The 22195-nt window shown below is 40.4% G+C and overlaps 1 protein-coding gene across 1 annotated transcript in view; it reads right to left on the bottom strand.

The window, feature by feature from the left end:
- Positions 1-19418, bottom strand: part of znf609a (zinc finger protein 609a) — a 168892-nt gene extending 149474 nt beyond the window's left edge. The window contains exon 1 of the mRNA XM_029668640.2: positions 19026-19418. The gene's annotated coding sequence lies outside the window, so the exon portion shown is untranslated. The remainder of the gene's footprint in view (positions 1-19025) is intronic.
- Between the last annotated feature and the right edge of the window lie 2777 nt (positions 19419-22195).

Raw genomic sequence — 22195 nt, forward strand, 5'->3', positions numbered from 1 at the left:
AAGTTGTGGCTCGCTTTAAGTACTACCTCAGCTCTTGCCCTTTCTGGGATCTCAGGCAGTCAGTCGCCCTGTGCACATAGATCCTATCTTGTTTGATGGCTCATTCCAGTGCAACTGATCTTCTGTGAAGGTATACTGGTCAGTAGCACAGTTTAGTACTCAGTACCAACGACATGTAGAGGCACGACACTTAATACATTCCTGATTATGTCCTTCTCGATCTACGTCTATGTAGGGGCGTAGCATGGGGTTAAAAAGAGCCATGTTCAAATCAACAACATAAAAATTATTCAATTTGTGACCAAGACAGAACATACCACTTGGCAAATTTATCAGAAGGGAAACCGTTAGGGGACCAGCATTCTACCATCCTCTTAAAGCCCTAGTTAAACCTTATTTAGCCTACTGAATCAATTCAAACATCCAAAAATGTCTCCATCATTTAGCCTCAAGCATTTTCTAGGTTAGGACTTGGCCTAGACAGAAAACCTTGTAGGCCTAAGACAGGACTGAAAATTCCCATAAAAACACTTCCTCTTTGTAGGCCTACATAGCCTATAGTAGACAAAATACCAATTTTATTGGTCCATATTATTGAAAAATATTGATTATTGTCTCGTTCTTTTTATTGGTGAGAAAGGGTTTTGGAGCTGGGAGGCCATGGAGGTGTTGAGGTGCAAAACTGCTGGCGCACCTCAACCTTTTTTATAACCCATATAGACCTAATGCTTCTTTGAGTGTAAACTTCTATCAAAGTCAAATGGCAAATACAATAAAATGGTGAGGCCCATACAAAAAAATAACCACAGTCCCATGGGCCATTAGCATACAATGTAATGCACGGCTGTCATAACAAGTAGAGAACTTTTAATGCTGTTAGCGTGAGGCAAGGCCTACATTCTGTCATGTAAACAACGTTTTAAATTCTCTGTTCACTGGGGAAGTCCTGTGGGAAATGGAAGCTTGCTTTTTGTTCAAGTGTTTGTAAATGAAAGCTTCACAAATAGAATTGTTTATCCTCAATCCTAGGTTGTATAGGAATTGCCAGTCTGATTGCATGCACTGGATGATTTCTCAACTAGGTTTGCGGTGAGAAAATGTGTCACGCCATGGGAATGCCAGTTTCTAGGCTTTTTAAGAGTCAACAACTCCTTCCAGTATGCTGCTTTGCAAATCATCTGGAAATTTATCTGCAATTGATTGCATATCAGCCTACATATCCTAGTCACTTCAATAGAGCTTCATCTAGGCTTTCTCAACAGCCTTTTTCCTTTCTGTAGCCTACTCCAATAGAGGCTCAGAGAAAAGAGTATGCAGAATTTAGGCTGCACCCCACTCTCCAGTTAGCTCGGCTCTGCAGTGAAAACAACTTAGTCTTTCAAATAAGGTCTTCTGAAAAAGGCCTTTGTGGCATTGGCAATTGAAATGCTAGTCTGATTACACAGATATATGTATCCTTCTCATCCTAAATTCAATTTGCTGTGACTAATGGATTGGAGATACACAAGCCCGGGGTTGCTTTTTTCAGAGCCGTTTTCTACCTCAGGTAACCCAAAAGGGAACGGATATCTGGTACAATCTCCTTGCCTCGTTCAGAGCCAGTCAGGGAATTGTTTTTGACAAGAGAACAGAATTTCAGAGCTAAGAACACCAGGGCTTAGCAGGGAAATTTGGGTAGCAGAAGCCCTTATGGACCCACTAAAACTTTGAGCTGACAGGCAGATCCCAGATAACAAAACTAGAGACAAAAGGAGGCTCAGCACTGGCCCGCCATTCCAAAACATTAGTGGCTTGTTCTTTGGTCTCCCTATCAGAATGGGGGCCAACAGATATGCCCTGATATTGGGCAAATTCAGTTTCCTTGTTCCTCTGTCAACAAATCTCCTCTTCCAGAGGCCACTTGGGTCTTAGCCAAGAGGCAGCATGTCAAAGGGAGTGACTTAGCAGACCTTCATCCTAACATCACCTCAGGCATCAGAGGCCTCGTTTTCCACGACTTGAGTGATTTAATCAGATCATAGGCCTCAACTCAAATAAATGAGGTCATGAACTGCCACAATAATAACAGAACATGATAACAGCGTAATGTAGCCCATCATATGTCTGGTGACACCTCAAGACTTAATTTTCAACATCTCCAATGCCCAATGTTGATCATGATATTTTTACTCATGCAATCAATCAATGTTGCATGCAATGGTCATGGCTTAGCCACATGAAAATGCATGTATTAAGGATTTTTCTACCTGGATATGAGTCAGGAGGTAGAGCTGGGAATTGCAAGGGACCTCACGATACGACATTAGGGTCAGTTTGTTATATCTGGAGTACTTCTCCTGTCCTATTCAGTGTCCTGTGTGAATTTAAGTGTGCTCTCTCTAATTCTCTCTTGCTCTCTTTCTTTCTCTCTCTCGGAGGACCTGAGCCCTAGGACCATGCCTCAGGACTACCTGACATGATGACTCCTTGAAAATAAGAACAATCCGAAATTCCTTTTTGATACTGTCGCAAAGCTAACTAAAAAGCAGCATTCCCCAAGAGAGGATGACTTTCACTTTAGCAGTGATAAATTCATGAACTTCTTTGAGGAAAAGATTATGATTATTAGAAAGCAAATTACGGACTCCTCTTTAAACCTGCGTATTCCTCCAAACCTCAGTTGTCCTGAGTCTGCACAACTCTGCCAGGACCTAGGATCAAGAGAGACGCTCAAGTCTTTTAGTACTATATCTCTTGACACAATGATGAAAATAATCATGGCCTCTAAACCTTCAAGCTGCATACTGGACCCTATTCCAACTAAACTACTGAAAGAGCTGCTTCCTGTGCTTGGCCCTCCTATGTTGAACATAATAAACGGCTCTCTATCCACTGGATGTGTACCAAACTCACTAAAAGTGGCAGTAATAAAGCCTCTCTTGAAAAAGCCAAACCTTGACCCAGAAAATATAAAAAACTATCGGCCTATATCGAATCTTCCATTCCTCTCAAAAATTTTAGAGAAGTCTGTTGCGCAGCAACTCACTGCCTTCCTGAAGACAAACAATGTATACGAAATGCTTCAGTCTGGTTTTAGACCCCATCATAGCACTGAGACGGCACTTGTGAAGGTGGTAAATGACATTTTAATGGCAACGGACCGAGGCTCTGCATCTGTCCTCGTGCTCCTAGACCTTAGTGCTGCTTTTGATACCATCGATCACCACATTCTTTTGGAGAGATTGGAAACCCAAATTGGTCTACACGGACATGTTCTGGCCTGGTTTAGATCTTATCTGTCGGAAAGATATCAGTTTGTCTCTGTGAATGGTTTGTCCTCTGACAAATCAACTGTAAATTTCGGTGTTCCTCAAGGTTCTGTTTTAGGACCACTATTGTTTTCACTATATATTTTACCTCTTGGGGATGTTATTCGAAAACATAATGTTAACTTTCACTGCTATGCGGATGACACACAGCTGTACATTTCAATGAAACATGGTGAAGCCCCAAAATTGCCCTCGCTAGAAGCATGTGTTTCAGACATAAGGAAGTGGATGGCTGCAAACTTTCTACTATTAAACTCGGACAAAACAGAGATGCTTGTTCTAGGTCCCAAGAAACAAAGAGATCTTCTGTTGAATCTGACAATTAATCTTAATGGTTGTACAGTCGTCTCAAATAAAACTGAAGGACCTCGGCGTTACTCTGGACCCTGATCTCTCTTTTGAAGAACATATCAAGACCATTTCGAGGACAGCTTTTTTCCATCTACGTAACATTGCAAAAATCAGAAACTTTCTGTCCAAAAATGATGCAGAAAAATTAATCCATGCGTTTGTCACTTCTAGGTTAGACTACTGCAATGCTCTATTTTCCGGCTACCCGGATAAAGCACTAAATAAACTTCAGTTAGTGCTGAATACGGCTGCTAGAATCCTGACTAGAACCAAAAAATTTGATCATATTACTCCAGTGCTAGCCTCTCTACACTGGCTTCCTGTCAAAGCAAGGGCTGATTTCAAGGTTTTACTGCTAACCTACAAAGCATTACATGGGCTTGCTCCTACCTATCTCTCTGATTTGGTCCTGCCGTACATACCTACACGTACGCTACGGTCACAAGACGAGGCCTCCTAATTGTCCCTAGAATTTCTAAGCAAACAGCTGGAGGCAGGGCTTTCTCCTATAGAGCTCCATTTTTATGGAACGGTCTGCCTACCCATGTCAGAGACGCAAACTCGGTCTCAACCTTTAAGTCTTTACTGAAGACTCATCTCTTCAGTGGGTCATATGATTGAGTGTAGTCTGGCCCAGGAGTGGGAAGGTGAACGGAAAGGCTCTGGAGCAACGAACCGCCCTTGCTGTCTCTGCCTGGCCGATTCCCCTCTTTCCACTGGGATTCTCTGCCTCTACCCTGTTACGGGGCTGAGTCACTGGCTTACTGGGGCTCTCTCATGCCGTCCCTGGGGGGTGCGTCACCTGGGTGGGTTGATTCACTGTTGTGGTCGGCCTGTCTGGGTTGGCGCCCCCCTTGGGTTGTGCCGTGGCGGAGATCTTTGTGGGCTATACTCGGCCTTGTCTCAGGATGGTAAGTTGGTGGTTGAAGATATCCCTCTAGTGGTGTGGGGGCTGTGCTTTGGCAAAGTGGGTGGGGTTATATCCTTCCTGTTTGGCCCTGTCCGGGGTGTCCTCGGATGGGGCCACAGTGTCTCCTGACCCCTCCTGTCTCAGCCTCCAGTATTTATGCTGCATTAGTTTATGTGTCGGGGGCTAGGGTCAGTTTGTTATATCTGGAGTACTTCTCCTGTCCTATTCGGTGTCCTGTGTGAATCTAAGTGTGCGTTCTCTAATTCTCTCCTTCTCTCTTTCTTTCTCTCTCTCGGAGGACCTGAGCCCTAGGACCATGCCCCAGGACTACCTGACATGATGACTCCTTGCTGTCCCCAGTCCACCTGGCCATGCTGCTGCTCCAGTTTCAACTGGCCTGGGCCCTAGGACCATGTCCCAGGACTACCTGACATGATGACTCCTTGCTGTCCCCAGTCCACCTGGCCATGCTGCTGCTCCAGTTTCAACTGTTCTGCCTTACTATTATTCAACCATGCTGGTCATTTATGAACATTTGAACATCTTGGCCACGTTCTGTTATAATCTCCACCCGGCACAGCCAGAAGAGGACTGGCCACCCCACATATGCTCTCTCTAATTCTCTCTTTCTTTTCTCTCTCGGAGGACCTGAGCCCTAGGACCGTGCCCCAGGACTACCTGACATGATGACTCCTTGCTGTCCCCAGTCCACCTGACTGTGCTGCTGCTCCAGTTTCAACTGTTCTGCCTTATTATTATTCGACCATGCTGGTCATTTATGAACATTTGAACATCTTGGTCATGTTCTGTTATAATCTCTACCCGGCACAGCCAGAAGAGGACTGGCCACCCCACATAGCCTGGTTCCTCTCTAGGTTTCTTCCTAGGTTTTGGCCTTTCTAGGGAGTTTTTCCTAGCCACCGTGCTTTTACACCTGCATTGTTTGCTGTTTGGGGTTTTAGGCTGGGTTTCTGTACAGCACTTTGAGATATCAGCTGATGTACGAAGGGCTATATAAATAAATTTGATTTGATTTGATTTGATTTGCTGTCCCCAGTCCACCTGGTCATGCTGCTGCCTTATTGTGCTGCTGGCCGTGCTGCTGCCTTATTACTATTGGACCATGCTGGTCATTTATGAACATTTGAACATCTTGGCCATGTTCTGTTATCCACCCGGCACAGCCAGAAGAGGACTGGCCACCCCACATAGCCTGGTTCCTCTCTAGGTTTCTTCCTATGTTTTGGCCTTTCTAGGGAGTTTTTCCTAGCCACCATGCTTCTACACCTGCATTGCTTGCTGTTTGGGATTTTAGGCTGGGTTTCTGTACAGCACTTTGAGATATCAGCTGATGTACGAAGGGCTATATAAAAAAATATTTGATGATTAGCACAACACTTAGGTCCTGATGCAATATGGTTTACAATTCTCACGATTCTATATGTATTGCGATTCGATAATGCGATTTTATAGCAATTTGATGTTCCAAACAGTAAAAGTTCTGAAAACATGTTGGATCACTATTTAAAAAGAAGATGTACCAGCTATAGGATGAAAAATACTGGAGTTTTGGCACAGGTACTAGCGCTAGTTAACACTACCTACAGTAGAAAAATACAATTATACAAATCGATACTTTGATTCAAATATCGATATATATCGTGCAAAAATAATATTGCAATATGTAACTGCACATTTCTCTCCCATTACTATCTAGGGGGTGAACAAATATTAGCCAAACGATATTTACTTTAACTTCTTGGTGAGAGGGGGACAGTATTAAGTAGCTTGAATGAATAAGGTGCCCAGAGTAAACTGCCTGCTACTCTGTCCCAGATGCTAATATATGCATATTATTAGTAGTATTGGATAGAAAACACTCTGAAGTTTCTAAAACTATTTGAATGATGTCTGTGAGTATAACAGAACTCATATGGCAGGCGAAAACCTGAGAAAAATCCAACCAGGAAGTGGGAAATCTGAGGTTTGTAGCTTTTCAAAGCTTGGCCTATACATTGAGATATGGATGAAGTTGCACTTCCTACGGCTTCCACGAGATGTCAACCGCCTTTTGAAACTTGAATGAGGATTCTACTGTAAATGAGGGGCTCATGAGACCTATGAGTCAGTGGTCTGGCAGAGAGCCTTGGTCTAATGACATGCGCTCCCAACAGAATTACTTGGCGATCCAGTGCTTTTTCTGAGGACAAAAGAATTCTCCGGGTTGGAACATTATTGATGTTTTATGTTAAAAACACCCTAACGATTGATTCCATACATCCTTTGACATGTTTCTAAAGGACTGTAACGGACTGTAACGGAACTTTGAGTTTTTGTCTGGATGAAATGCTCGCGCCTCATGAAGATGAGTGATTACTGGGCTGAACACGCTAACAACAAGTGGCTATTTGGACATAAATGATGGAACTTTATGGAACAAATCAGTCATTTATTGTCAAACTGGGATTCCCGGGAGTGCCTTCTGATGAAGATCATCAAAGGTAAGTGAATATTTATGGTGTTGTTTCTAACTTTGTTGATTCGAAAATGGCGGACATTCCTCTGGCTGTTTTGGGCTCTGCGCCGTTCTCAGATTATGCTTTTTCCGTTATGTTTTTTTTAAATCTGACACAGCGGTTACATTAAGAAGTCTCTTTAATTCTGTGAATAACACTAGTATCTTTTATCAATGTTTATTATGAGTATTTCTGCAAAATCACCGGATGTTTTAGAATCAAAACATTACTGCACGTAAAAATGGCTGTGTGTTTTTTCAACTTGTCGTTGAACTAACAATCATATGTTGTGCTTTAGCTGTAAAGCATTTTTTTTAATCGGACACGATGGGTAGAATAACAAGATGTTTCTTTCATTTGCTGTATTGGACTTGTTAAAGTGTGAAAGTTACACATTTCTCAAAAATATTTTTTAATTTCGCACGCTGCCTTTTGAGCGGAATGTTGTCGAGGGTTCCGCTAGAAAGGTTAAAAACACAAGTGTCATTGTTCGGTGATGATTCATGTTTTCTTTTAAATCCACACTTAGAATCCCTCCACAGCCTCAGAGGATCGAGATACCAAATTATGTGTACTATATTACGTATTGCATCACAAAAAAATACAACTTTCACATTATCGTGTAGTTTACCAATAAAATGGTCTGACAAGGATGTGGACATACTCGGTATACGTATCCCGAAAGAAAGCAATTCTCTCACTCCAATACATTTTTATTTTAGATTTAGCAAAAATAAATAAGAACTTGCTACCATGGAAAGGAAAATACCTGTCTTTTTGTGGAAAAATCACCCTGATTAACTCTTTAGTCATATCACAGTTGACCTATTTGCTTATGGTTTTGCCTACACTCAGCGACCAGTTATTGTAATTATATGAGCAAAAATATAATATTTTTTATTTGGAATGGCAAGCCAGACAAGATTAAAAGGGCCTATTTATATAATGAATATGAATTTGGAGTGCGGAAATTAACGAAATATTAAAGCATTAGACCTATCACTAAAAGGCATCAGTCATTCAAAAAAGTTACCCTAAAATTCAAAATGGTTCTCTAGTAAATTAGTAGGAATGTCTCACCTCCATGTTCAAGAATTTCCCTTTATACCGATTACAAAACGCACAATTTTGGTTATTTGAAAACGAAATCTCAAAAAGAGCATTCTTTTTTAAACAAGCCATAGAAAGTTGGTTACAATTTCAGTTTAATCCACCTGAAAAGACAGAACAAAATAGTGGATAAACAAAAAAAAAAAACTATTTTTCGATAACATTTTTTTTAAGGGATAATCTTTGTAAATGATATCACAAATAGGATTGGTGGAGTTATGTCACACATATGGAAATGTTGAACTGTCTGCTCTACCCAAAATTACAACCAACTAACTGCAGCATTACCGCAAAAATGGAAGAGGTAAGTGGAAGGGACATGTCTGTCGGCCCTGCATTAAAGACAAAAAATGGTTAAAAGAAAATTGTGATCAATAAAAATATATACCAGTTTCATTTAAGGACCAAAAAATGACAGCTGTGCCATATAAATTGCAAAATAGTTGGGTAGAGATTTTTTATTTACTTTTGTGAAATAGCAGTTACAAATATATGGCAAATAAAAATACATACATACTGATAACAAGTTCAAACAGGTGCCATTAATACAGGTAACGAGTGGAGGACAGAGGAGCCTCTTAACCTCATAGTCCGCCCCATCCCGCATGCGGTATCGTTACTACAGCCTCAAGCTCATTACCATAACGCAACGTTAGCGATTTCTAAAAATCGCAAATGAAATGAAATAAATATGCCTGCTCTCAAGCTTATCCTTTTCTTAACAATCCTGTCGTCTCAGATTTTCAAAATATGCTTTTGAACCAGAGAAAATCAATAATTTGTGTAAGAGTGGTGATAGCTAGCTTAGCATTTAGCGTTAGCATTTAGCACGCAACATATTCACAAAAACCAGCCAAGGAATCAAATAAAATAATTTACCTTTGAAGAACTTCAGATGTTTCAATGAGGAGACTCTCAGTTACATAGCAGATGTCCAGTTTTTCCTGAAAGATTCTTGTGTAGGACACATCGTTCCGTTTTGTTACTATGCATTTGGCTACCGAAACTAACCGAAAATTCAGTCACCTACACGTCAAACTTTTTTCCGAAATAACTCCATAATATCGACTGAAACATGGAAAACGTTGTTTGAATCAATCCTGAAGGTGGTTTGTCATATATCTCTCCATTGAAACCCCAGTCCTTGAAGCAAGCTTTGTTCTCTGATTCGAATGGAAAAATACTGGGAGCTGACTTTTGAGCACCAATTGCCACGCAGACACCAAGCGGGACACTTGGCAATTGTAGTCTCTTATGGTCAATCTTCCAATGATATGCCTACAAATACGTCACAATGCTGCAGAGACCTTGGGGAAACAAGAGAAAGTGTCCGTTCATTCCTGTCGCATTCACAGCCATATAAGGCGATCATGGAAAACGTAGCCTCAGAAATCCTGTTCATTTCCTGGTCGGTCAAACATCTTGGTTTTGCCTGAAGCATTTGTTCTAGGGGACTCACAGTGAAAATCTTTGCAGTTCTGGAAACGTAAGAGTGTCTTCTTTCCAAAACTATCAATTCCAAGCATATTCGAGCATCTTTTCGTGACAAAATATTGCGCTTAAAACGGGCACGTCTTTTTATCCAAAAATGAAATACTGCCCCTATAGGACTAACAGGTTAAAGAAGAAGTTACAGGTCTGTGAGAGCCAGAAATCTTGCTTGGTTTGTAGGTGACCAAATACTTATTTTCCACCATAATTTGCAAATAAATTCATTAAAAATCCTACAAATGTGATTTTCTGGATTTTTTTCCCTCATTTTGTCTGTCATAGTTGAAGTGTACCTATGATGAAAATGACAGGCCTCTCTCATCTTTTTAAGTGGGAGAACTTGCACAATTGGTGGCTGACTAAATACTTTTTTGCCCCACTGTATGTCATGCAATAAAATGCTAATTAATTAATGGATTTTTGTTTTAGATTCCGTCTCTCACAGTTGAAGTGTACCTATGATAACAATGACAGACCTCTACATGCTTTGTAAGTAGGAAAACCTGCAAAAACAGCAGTGTATCAAATACTTGTTCTCCCCACTGTATGTATGTATGTATGTATGTATGTATGTATGTAAATATATATTTACCCCAAAAATATATGGGGGATTGGAAATGCAGAAAATTACATTATAATTTATTTGTATAAAAAAAATATACAAACATTAGGCTGTGTTCGTGAATTATTGTGCTGTTGCAATGGTTCCATTTGTAAGTGAGAAGTGTTTAGACCCTTTGACAAAGACCATCATAAACAAGAGGAAAAAGAGTGAAAACATAGGCAACTATGATGTACTTTCATAAATGTCTTGAATTCAAAGTGTCTCTGAAATGGTTTTCAAACAACAGCAAGGCGAGGAGCCTAGGGAAATAGGCTACTCCTGCATTACTTTGAAATCTATTCAGCTTAGGGCCTACATCTAGGTATAGGCCTAAGGGTTGCGGTTCACCCTCTGAGAATAAAGTCTGCTTTCACTTTGAGGATGGATACGGTGGAGAATACATTTCTACAATGACAGAAATAGCCCTAAAGGACTTAAGTTACTCTCTTTTCACTGATGATCTCCGACTACAACAAATAAGTTAATATCCATGTCCAAGAATAATAATTAGGAAATGGTTTAGAACTCAATACCTACATGTGTGGGCCCTCATACCTACACATGTGGGCTTTTTATTCTCCATTCAAACAGGATTGCAAACTCACAGCAACATCTCAACAATGAGAGGTGTGAGTGGGCGGTATCACACTTCACGGTAAACAAATAGACAAGTCGCCTAGTAAGCAAACATCTGCCTTTTCCTTCAACTCCACTTAGCACAGATGATCCAGGAGGTAATTGGACATACATCAGTTCAAAGACAAATACTTTTGGAAGTTTTTATTTAGTCTGGAACTTGATCTGCCATTGCAAGCAATTGAGCATAACAATGTTTTAAAGGTCATTATGGTGATGTTATTTTGCATCAACAAAATATGCCTCGTGTCACTTCATTCAAACATTGTTTGACTTGGGAAATAACAAATTGCAACATGAAGAACAAATCAAGTTTTTCTCAAAACTTTACAATAATTGTATTGAATTGTGTGTCTGCTGTTGATGTCGACTAGGCTGAATGGATTCTCCACACATATGTAGTAAAAAATAAGAAATAAATGAATATCCTAGAATTACCAGCTCAGAGCCATTGAACAGCTGCAGGGAGAATGAAAATAACAGAGTGGGCCAAGAGAGCAAACAAAACATTTCACTTTTTATATAGTGATATGTCATTTAGAAGACTTATCCGAAGCGACTTACAGTCACGTGTGCATATATTTTACATACGGGTGGTCCCGGGAATCGAACCCACTATTGTGGCATTGCAAGCGCCATGCTCTACCAACTGAGCTACAGAAGACCACAAGTAGACAATACTCAGTGATGTGTATTCATGGATGCCAGGCTTCCCCCAAAAGAAATGACCAAGAATAAAGGAAAACATTTGTCTCTGTATATGTAGTCAATCCATCTCATGCTGTCTGATCAAAAAGAGTAAGACATTGTTGCCCGCCCGTAGCATTAAATGAAAAGACAGCGAGCATTTGGCCTGCCTTGATAAAAATATAGAAAAAATAAATAGCTAAACTGAGTTAGCTAAACTGAGTTAGCGCAACTGCGAATGGTCCAAGAGCACCAATAAAAAAGGGTCAATGGAAGCCAGTTTGGATTTGGCTTCACACCAATCGCATCAAAAGCAAAACATAATTGACATAATTGCATCCCGTTGTGTGGTTGTCCTCTGGTGGATAGCTTCTTTTTTTTTAAATACAATCTACCTGCAGTAAAGCCACTCAACATGTACATTACATTCAGTCATCTAGCAGACACTCCGATCCAGAGCGACCTACAAGAGCAACCAGGGCACAAACAGATCTCCCACCAAGTTAAAGCGACCTCTCGGCCACCGGTCCAAGCTTACAACCACCAACCATCCAGACCCATTTACTTTTTCCACATTTTGTTACATTACAGCCTTATTCTAAAATAAAGCTGTAATGTGCGTGCATATAAATCAACATAATGAAAAAGCGAAAACAGATTTTAAATTTTTGCAAATGTATGAAAAATAAAAACAGATACCTTTTGCTATGGACTCGAAATTGAGCTCAGGTGCATCCTGTTTCCACTGACCATCCTTGAGATGTTTCTACAACTTGGAGTCCACCTGTGGTAAATTCAATTGATTGGACACAATTTGGATAGGCACACACCTGTATATATAAGCTCTGCATTGCTTGTTTGAAAACTAGATACTTTGAACAAGATTTCATTTTCAATTAACCAGTTATGCATTAGGGGGCGCTATTAAAATTTTGGGATGAAAAACGCTCCTGTTTTAACCTCTTGCTTCTACCCTCTACTTTTTTGAACATTCTGTTAAAAATCGCGCAACATTTCAGCGCCCTGCTACTCATGCCAGGAATATAGTATTTGCATATGATTAGTATGTGTGGATAGAAAACACTCAGACGTTTATAAAACTGGTTAAATCACGGCTGTGGCTATAACATAACGTGCGTTTCATCGGAAAGCGCAGGAAAAACTGATCACTGAAAATGGAAAAATATATTGCTGCGCTACTTGAACCCATTGATAAAGGTGAACCACAATTAATGAGCTGAGGTTGCAGTACCTACAGCTTCCACACGGTGTCTAGAGTCTTGTCATTTGCCTACGAGTTGTTTCTTGGTCAAACACATGCAAGGCAGCGCATTTCTTCAGGTCTAGGACCGGATATTTTGGTTGAGTTTCTAGCCTGACATTTTTCCAGACGGACAGCTATAGAAGATACTTCGTCTTGTGATTAATTTGATCGCTTATTAACGTTTACTAATACCTAAAGTTGCATTACAAAAGTATTTCGAAGTGTTTTGTGAAAGTTTATCGTCGACTTTTTGAATTTTAAAAAATTACGTTACGTTATGAAACACTGTTTTTTTTCATTGATCACACAGTCTACATATAACGATATCTAGGCTATATATGGACCGATTTAATCGATAAAAAGACCCAATAGTGTTTATGGGACATCTAGGAGTGCCAACAAAGAAGATGCTCAAAGGTAATGAATGTTTTCTATTTTATTGTGCGGTTTTTGTGTAGCGCCGAATATGCTAATTATTTTGTTTACGTCCCATGCGGGTCTTTTGTGGTGTTACATGCTATCAGATAATAGCTTCTCATGCTTTCGCCGAAAAGCATTTTAAAAATCTGACTTGTTGCCTGGATTCACAACTAGTGTAGCTTTAATTCAATACCCTGCATGTGTATTTTAATGAACGTTTGAGTTTTAACTAATACTATTAGCATTTAGCGTAGCGCATTTGCATTTCCAGAGCTCTAGTTTGGACGCAAGCGTCCCGAGTAGAAGCAAGAGGTTAAACAAGATATTTTGTCACGAAAAGATGCTCGACTATGCATATAATTGACAGCTTTGGAAAGAAAACACTCTGACGTTTCCAAATCTGCAAAGATATTATCTGTGAGTGCCACAGAACTGATGCTACAGGCGAAACCAAGATGAAATTTCAAAACAGGAAATGCCCCAGATTTTGAATGCGCTTTGTTCCAATGTCTCCTTATATGGCTGTGAATGCGCAAGGAATGAGCCTACACTTTCTGTCGTTTCCCCAAGGTGTCTGCAGCATTGTGACGTATTTGTAGGCATATCATTGGAAGATTGACCATAAGAGACTACATTTACCAGGTGTCCGCTTGGTGTCCCCCGTCGAAATTATTGCGTAATCTCCAGCTGCATGCATTTTTCCATGTGGTTTAGAGGAGAAACCAAACTTCCACGAATGATATATCATCGAATAGATATGTGAAAAACACCTTGAGGATTGAGTCTAAACAACGTTTGCCATGTTTCTGTCGATATTATGGAGTTAATTTGGAAAAAAGTTTGGCGTTATAATGACTGAATTTTCAGGGTTTTTTCTTAGCCAAACGTGATGAACAAAACGGAGCGATTTCTCCTACACAAATAACCTTTTTGGAAAAACTGAACATTTGCTATCTAACTGGGAGTCTCCTCATTAAAAACATCTGAAGTTCTTCAAATGTAAATTATTTAATTTGAATGCTTTTCTTGTTTTTGTGAAAATGTTGCCTGCTGAATGCTAGGCTTAATGCTATGCTAGCTATCAATACTCTTACACAAATGCTTGTTTAGCTATGGTTGAAAAGCATATTTTGACAATCTGAGATGACAGTGTTGTTAACAAAAGGCTAAGCTTGAGAGCCAATATATTTATTTCATTTCATTTGCGATTTTCATGAATAGAAAAAGTTGCGTTATGCTAATGCATTATAGTTGAAGTATTTTTCTGTCGATTTCTCAGCCAAGCAGGATGAACAAACATGACGTTTTTCGCCTACAAAAATATTATTTTTGGGAAAAAGGAACATTTGCTATCTAACTGGGAGTCTCCTGAGTGAAAGCATCTGAAGTTCTTCAAAGGTAAATTATTTAATTTGGTTGCTTTTCTTATTTTTGTGAAAATGTTGCCTGCTACCAGCACAGCCTAGCATAGCATTATGCCATGCTAAACTTACACAAATGCTTGTCTAGCGTTGGCTGTAACGCATATTTTGAAACGTTGCGTTATGGTAATGTCCTTGAGGCTATGGTTACGCTCCCGGATACGTCATTGCTCGTCGCTAGAGGTTAAACAGGTCAACATTCACAAGGCCGCATGGACATACAGATTACCAGGACATGTACAGTGATCATGCGCTGACCAACTGGCAAGTGTCACTGACATTTTCAACCTCTCCCTGTCCGAGTCTGTAATACCAACATGTTATAAGCAGACCGCCATAGTGCCTGTGCCAAAGAACACCAAGGTAACCCGCCTAAATGACTACCGACCAGTAGCACTCACATCTGTAGCCATGAAATGCTTTGAAAAGGCTGGTCATGACTCACATCAACACCATTATCCCAGAAACCCTAGACCCACTCCAACTTGCATATCGCCCCAACAGATCCACAGATGATGGAATCTCTATTGCACTCCACACTGCCCTTTCGCACCTGGACAAAAGGAACACCTATGTGAGAACGCTATTCATTGATTACAGCTCAGCGTTCAACACCATAGTGCCCTCAAAGCTCATCACTAAGCTAAATACCCTGGGAACAAACGCCTCCCTCCGCAACTGAATCCTGGACTTCATGATGGGCCACCCCCAGGTGGTAAGGGTAGGTAACAACATATCTGTCACGCTGATCCTCAACACAGGGGCCCCTCAGGGGTGCGTGCTCAGTCCCCTCCTGCACTCCCTGCTCACTCATGACTGCACGGTCATGCACGACTCCAACACCATCATTAAGTTTGCTGATGACACAACAGTAGTAGGCCTGATCACTGACAACGATGAGACAGCCTATAGGGAAGAGGTCAGAGACCTGGCCGCGTGGTGCCAGGTCAACAAACTCTAACTCAACAAAGGAGAGGATTGTGGACTACAAGAAAAACAGGACCGAGCACACCCCCATTCTCATCGACGGGGCAGCAGTGGAGCAGGTTGAGAGCTTCAAGTTCCTTGGTTTCCATATCACCAACAAACTAACATGGTCCATGCACACCAAGACAGTCTTGAAGAGGGCACGACAAAACCTATTCCCCCTCAGGAGACTGAAAAGATTTGGCATGGGTCCTCAGATCCTCAAAAGGTTCTACAGCTGTACCCCCGAGAGCATCCTGGTGGCATCACTGCCTGGTATGGCAACTGCTTGGCCTCCAACCAAAAGGCACTACAGAGGGTGGCGCGAACAGCCCAGTACATCACTGGGGCCAAGCTTCCTGCCATCTAGGACCTCTATACCAGGCAGTGTCAGTGGAAGGCCCTAAACATTGTCCTAGACTCCAGCCACCCTAGTCATAGACTGTTTTCTCTGCTACCGCACGGCAAGCGGTACCTGAGCGCAAAGTCTAGGTCCAAGAGGCTTCTAAACAGCTGCAAACCCCAAAGCATAAGAGTCCTGAACATCTAATCAAATGGCTACCCAGACTATTTGCATTGCTCCCACCTCACCTCAACTAACCAGTGCTCCCGCATATTGACTCTGTACCGGTACCCCCCGGTATATAGTCTCGCTATTGATGTTTTACTGCTGCTCTTAAATTACCTATTACTTTCCTCTTATTCTTGTCCATATTTTTTGGAACTGCATTGTTGGTTGGGGGCTCGTAAGTAAGCATTTCACTGTTGTAATCGGCGTATGTGACTAATAAAATTGGATTTTCCAGACTGAAAGGATTTAATATCCTCAAAGTTATTCAGAGTCAGTATATGTGTAGTAGATCGGAGTAGGTTGATGTGTGTGATATTGGATGTGATTTAGTTCAAGTTTAGTGTCTGGATAAGAGCAAGACTATAATGTGCAAATAAATAAGAACCCAGACAATTTGCATGGTTGAGTGTCCGTATGTAACATGAAGGAGGTGTAGTCTTAATATTCAGGATGATAATTGTAATCCATATTGTATCAACATCATAGTTGCATTAAACATCATTATCATAGAAAAACACAACCCAGTATTTCCATAGTAATTGAGGTTTTACATGATTATGAAACTGAGATCCCGTAAGATGTTATTATTCCCCAACATCCCTGTTCTGCCATCTTCCTATTGCTTGTTGGAAACATAGATAAACATGTAGACCAAGATACACAAAAACATATTGAATTATAGGAAGTTCTTGACGGTAGAGAGATCTATTCTGTATGCGTGACTGTAAGTGAGTGTAATTGAGTGTGTGAGTGTCCGGTGGATAGCTAGCTAGTTAAATTGTTCCCTTTCCTAAATTAGCCATGTATGGATATGGGGATTTGGACTTGTGGTTTTACTTAATTCTCTGTGTTGGTCAAAGATTATAACAGTGATTCTGATCCAACCATAAATTCATACATTGTGCCCCTCCAACATGTAGCTAGATGTAGTATGCTAATGTTGACTAGCCGGCTCATCACTGACCATGACAGGAAGTTAGGCTAGCGAGCAAGCATTTTAACCAGGTAGCCTAGGACAACAAAAACTACAAGTGTGTACTGTATGAGAGTCACAGACCGTTTCGTCAACATGAAAGAGAGGAGGATGGCATTGGCGTTTCTCTACAAGTAGTCTACATGTTTTTTTTCTACTTGAACGAGAACACGCACACATAGAAATCAGAACCATGGACAGCCACATCATATTTTGCTTATGTTGATTGGACTAAATCGTTTTTGGTAGCTTTTAGTTGTCACTGTATTAGACAAGGCATAGGTGATTTTATGGTGTTGAAGTTGAAATGGTGCTGAAATAGTGGAGGCAGCTCCTGTTTTTGTTGTTGCTATAACTGTGGTTCTAAATCAATAGCTGTTTAGGAGTCTGAAAATGTCTGAAACGTTAACTTGCTTGACCATGCTGTGGAGGTCATATAACTGAGATATAAACATTTTGTGGACTTATAACCAGACAGATGTTGCTCTGTTTTTTTGATGAAATATAGGTGTGGTTTAATTTTTTCTGCCACTGTGTCTTCTTATTGTCTCAGCCTTAGGCCTATATATATCATAGTGGCAAGGCATATGAACTAACAGGTTCTAGAGCAAACACAATTACCACAACACATAGGTTGTGATATGGCATTTTCCCCCCTGGCTTCCCCAGTGATTCTACCCACGCACCGCTATACTGTAACAATCCAGGGGACACGGTGAGTGCCACGAACCCGAGCAGCCATGGCCAATGGTACAAAAAAAAACAGTCATATTATTGGGGGAACAGTCATTGGTCACTCTTATCGATGTCAGCTTTGTTACACTAACCCCACCAAAATACGTCTATGAGTGTGGCTCAAACTCAGGACAGCAAATCTGCAACCATAAACACTGCTTACAAGGAAGCTAGTTCCCTTGGGAGAGCCAGGACTGTAACAATAACCAGATTGCCTTGCATTGTTATCACAAAAATATAGCATTGAATAAAATGTGATGGTTAATTGCGATTTCACTACGCCTCTTGACTTGAGTCATCCAATCAAATATAGAGAAGTCTGAAGGCGACTAAAAGGAACATGTTAAGTAGTCTCGGAACCCACTTACCCTGGCCCTTCTAGCGTCAGGTGGCATGGCTGTCCAGGCAAATACTGTGACATATGCTCTCGCACACTGCATATCATTAAGTTCTTTGCAAAAGGCTGAGCTAACCTACTAAAAACACACACTAGCTTCGTTTATGACAGACACCCTGTTAGCCAACTAATGTTGGATAGCAATATCATCAAGTCACTTCCTAGGGAAACAGAGGACAAGTGTACAAGCATTGGCATAGAATAGCCATACTAGCAAATTGAAAGGATCAGGATATATGGTGCTAAAGTTAACAATTAACGTTACTCTTTAAAACGGCTTGTTAAATGGCTACGATGAAAATAGAAGGCGGTTAAACGTTATTCCCTAAAATGCACACATTGCATTAGGGCATTTCCTAAATGTCCACTTCTTATGATAATTTGCTAGCTATGGCTAACGTTAGCTAATACCATTTTAGGACAAGAGCCGAATAACTCATGGGTGCTTGTGTTGAAATAGCTGCTCCTCCTGGGTCTTCAGACAAAGAGGGGTTCGCGAAAGCAGTTGTTAGCCAGATAAGCTAAGTGTTAGCTAGCTATAGCGCCCTTTCCAGGTTAGCATTAGCTAAGGACGCTAGCTCGCGCGCTAGTTACGTCCCGCGTTTCTAAAGTAACGTTATCGAAAACATTCCTACACTCGTATAAACTTAATGTTGTTAACTTACCCCACTTGCCAACACCAATCCAACGAATGTTTATGTACACTCCATAGATCCTGATAGTAAAGGTAAAAGCACTTTGATGACCCCCAACGTGCTAAAATTCACAGACAAATCAATCAACGCGCTCCCAAGAAATCCCAACAGCAGAGAAAAGGAAATGCCAATTCACTGGACTGCAGCCATCACACACGTTGAGATCCTGTTAAAAAATTGAAATATACCGGTTACGATGGGCATTTCAAATTAAGTTTCAAGCCTGGTTGGAAATATAGCACATCCTTTCTGTAGTCCGAATTGTAAATTCCGATATTCCGGTGGTTTCCACCAGTTTTATTACTGGACTTGATTTCGCTGAATCTCTAATATCTTAATGGCTGTTTATCTTGCAATGCTGAGGGGAGCGAATACAATGTAACCAACAAGCAGAACGAGTCATTTGCAAATTCAGGAGTAAAAGAGCCTTTGTGGACTGAACCGCTAGGGGAGGTACACTACTAGCTGAGAAGAACCGGAACTGGATTTTAAAGGGGATTGGGGATGTTGGTGAATGACTCTCGATGCCTAGGATAATTTAATTATTGGCATGACCGGAACAAAATGGTTATATATATATGGTAAATACGTAGCAGCAAAAAGAGACACAGCTACATTATTGATATTTGGCTGTCAAAATGCACACGTGTATGTTGTGCTTGATATGAGATAACAAGGCAACTCCACTAAATATTTAGTTGAAATACAAATAACAAGAAATAAAATAAAAAAATATTGATGCCTGATTTTATATAACTTTATACAATATTATCCACATAGTTTGTTTCAAATAAATTCACAAAAAAAAAAAATCTGAATTCTGTTTCAACTTTATAGATTTTACTCAGAGTGCAATTGTGTCTTTATGTTTATTTCCTCGGGTTGATAGTACAACTATGGATACCAAGGATTGTGTAAAATACCAAAAACAGTACAAATCAAATCACATTTTATTTGTCACATGCGTTATAACAACAGGTGTAGACTAACAGTGAAATGCTTACTTAATTAAGGGACCCTTCCCAACAATGCAGAGACTGAAAAACAAGTGAAATAATAGAAAAATAATAACACAAGGAATAAATACACAATGAGTAACAACAACTTGGCTATATACAGGAGTACCAGTTCTGAGCCAAAGTGCAGGGTTGGGTATATGTAAACAGACCATAAATGTCTCCATTTTGGTTTTCTAGGAAAGCTGTGAGTTTTATTATATGATACAATATCAGTACTTGTTGCATTTAGATCTTGTCTAAGTCATATCATCAACTGATTTTAGCCAGTGTATGGCTGTGGATTTACTGCATTGTTTGAATGGAATGTTGGCATATTGGCAGTTAATTTGAAAAATGTATAATAATAATAATAATAATCATCATAATTGATTTAATTTGTAAAGCACTTTTCTTTACAGTTTCATTACAAAGCTCTACTGAGAAAAATATATATATATATACAATAAAAACAACATACATTTAGAATCAAGGCATGTAAAATAGCGGTAACACTCGACTTGACACCCAGCTTCATAACACGTTATGACACGGTCATAACCATGTCATAACATCTGACATAACTTGTCAGAGCCTGTCATAATATGCTCATAACACTGTCATGGCACATATATTTACACCTGTTGTGACATATATTGTTATTTTATGGCTGGTTATGACACCTACATAAGAGTGTCAAACCCATAATTTATTCAAATGTATTTTTTCCCTGCCTAGAAGTTTCTTAAGTCCTTTGTTGTTGAAATGAATTCTTTACAGTCATGTTTGTTTTCATCATAAATAACTTTATGACACTTTCAAGAAGCATTATGACCGTCCCATGTCATTATCACGTACTTACCCTTATGTCAGTCATCAGTCAAATAGAGGGTGTCTTGTCCTGCACCTGAAATCTGCTCCTCCATTCACCCAGTTATAAGAAACAAAGCATTTGAGGTAGGTGCATGTCTGACATAAATGTGTGCACAATTACAATGATAATTTAATATGGTCAATATCAGAAAATGTTATATAACATTAACATACTGTTGACAAATAGGCTATGGTGTAATTGAATGTTTTGCTTTGTGTGGTAGGTTTTGGGGGTTTTGACACTCTTATGTAGGTGTCATAACCAGCCATAAAATAACGCAATATATGTCACAACAGGTCTAAATATTTGTATCATGACAGTGTTATAACCATATTATGACCGTTATGACAAGTTATGTCAGCTGTTATGATATATTATGACATGGTTATGGCACTGGGTGTCAAGTAAAGGGTTACCAAAATAGCAATAGTGGGCTAGGTGCTAAATCCATTTTAGATTGGGGCTAGGACTACGAAAATTACAGTCTGTAGAAGTGGATTTTAAGGCCGGTTTTAAAAGTTCAATGTGGTGGAGCGGCTCTCAGATGGTCAGGAAGAGCATTCTATAGGCGAGTGGTAGAAGGCTCAGTCCCCCATAGTTTGGAGATGTGTCTTGGGGACTTGAAACAGTAGGGAGTGGCGAGCAGAGAGTGCGGGGTGGTTTGCTGATTGAGATTAAGTCGCTGATGTAGATGGGGCTCAATCCATTCCAGGCTTTAAATACAAGCATGAGAATTTTGAAGTTGATCCTGTAGTTGACCGGTAGCCAGTGGAGCTGGGCCTGGATCGGGGTGATGTGGTCTGGCCAAGACCCTAGCAGCACTGCTCTGGATTAGTTGGAGCCTCTATAGTGATTTGGCTGGGAGGCCCCCAAACAGGGCATTGCCATAGTCAATCCCAGAGGAGATGAGGGTGTGGATGAGTTTCTCTGCATATGGCTGGGAGAGTGATGGTATGACCCGGGCAATGTTAATAAGATGGAACAATTCTGTTTTAAATATTTGTTTTATTTGGGCATCGAAGGACAGAGAAGGATCCAACTTGACTCCTGGGTTGGAGATTAAACAGGACAGGTGGATGGCCTGGTTGTTGATTGTAGGGCAGATGTTTCCAGCACTGATTACCTGCTTGGGTGTCATACGAAACATAGCATTAGTCTTGCTGCTGTTCAACTAGAATTATCATTCAGCCATGCCTCGATGCCCTCCAGACAGCTACTGAGTTTTGCTAGGGCAGAGATAATGTCTGGATTGATGTTAATGTAGACATGGG

Source organism: Oncorhynchus nerka, linkage group LG9a (genome assembly GCF_034236695.1).
Source record: "Oncorhynchus nerka isolate Pitt River linkage group LG9a, Oner_Uvic_2.0, whole genome shotgun sequence".
NCBI lineage: Eukaryota > Metazoa > Chordata > Actinopteri > Salmoniformes > Salmonidae > Oncorhynchus > Oncorhynchus nerka.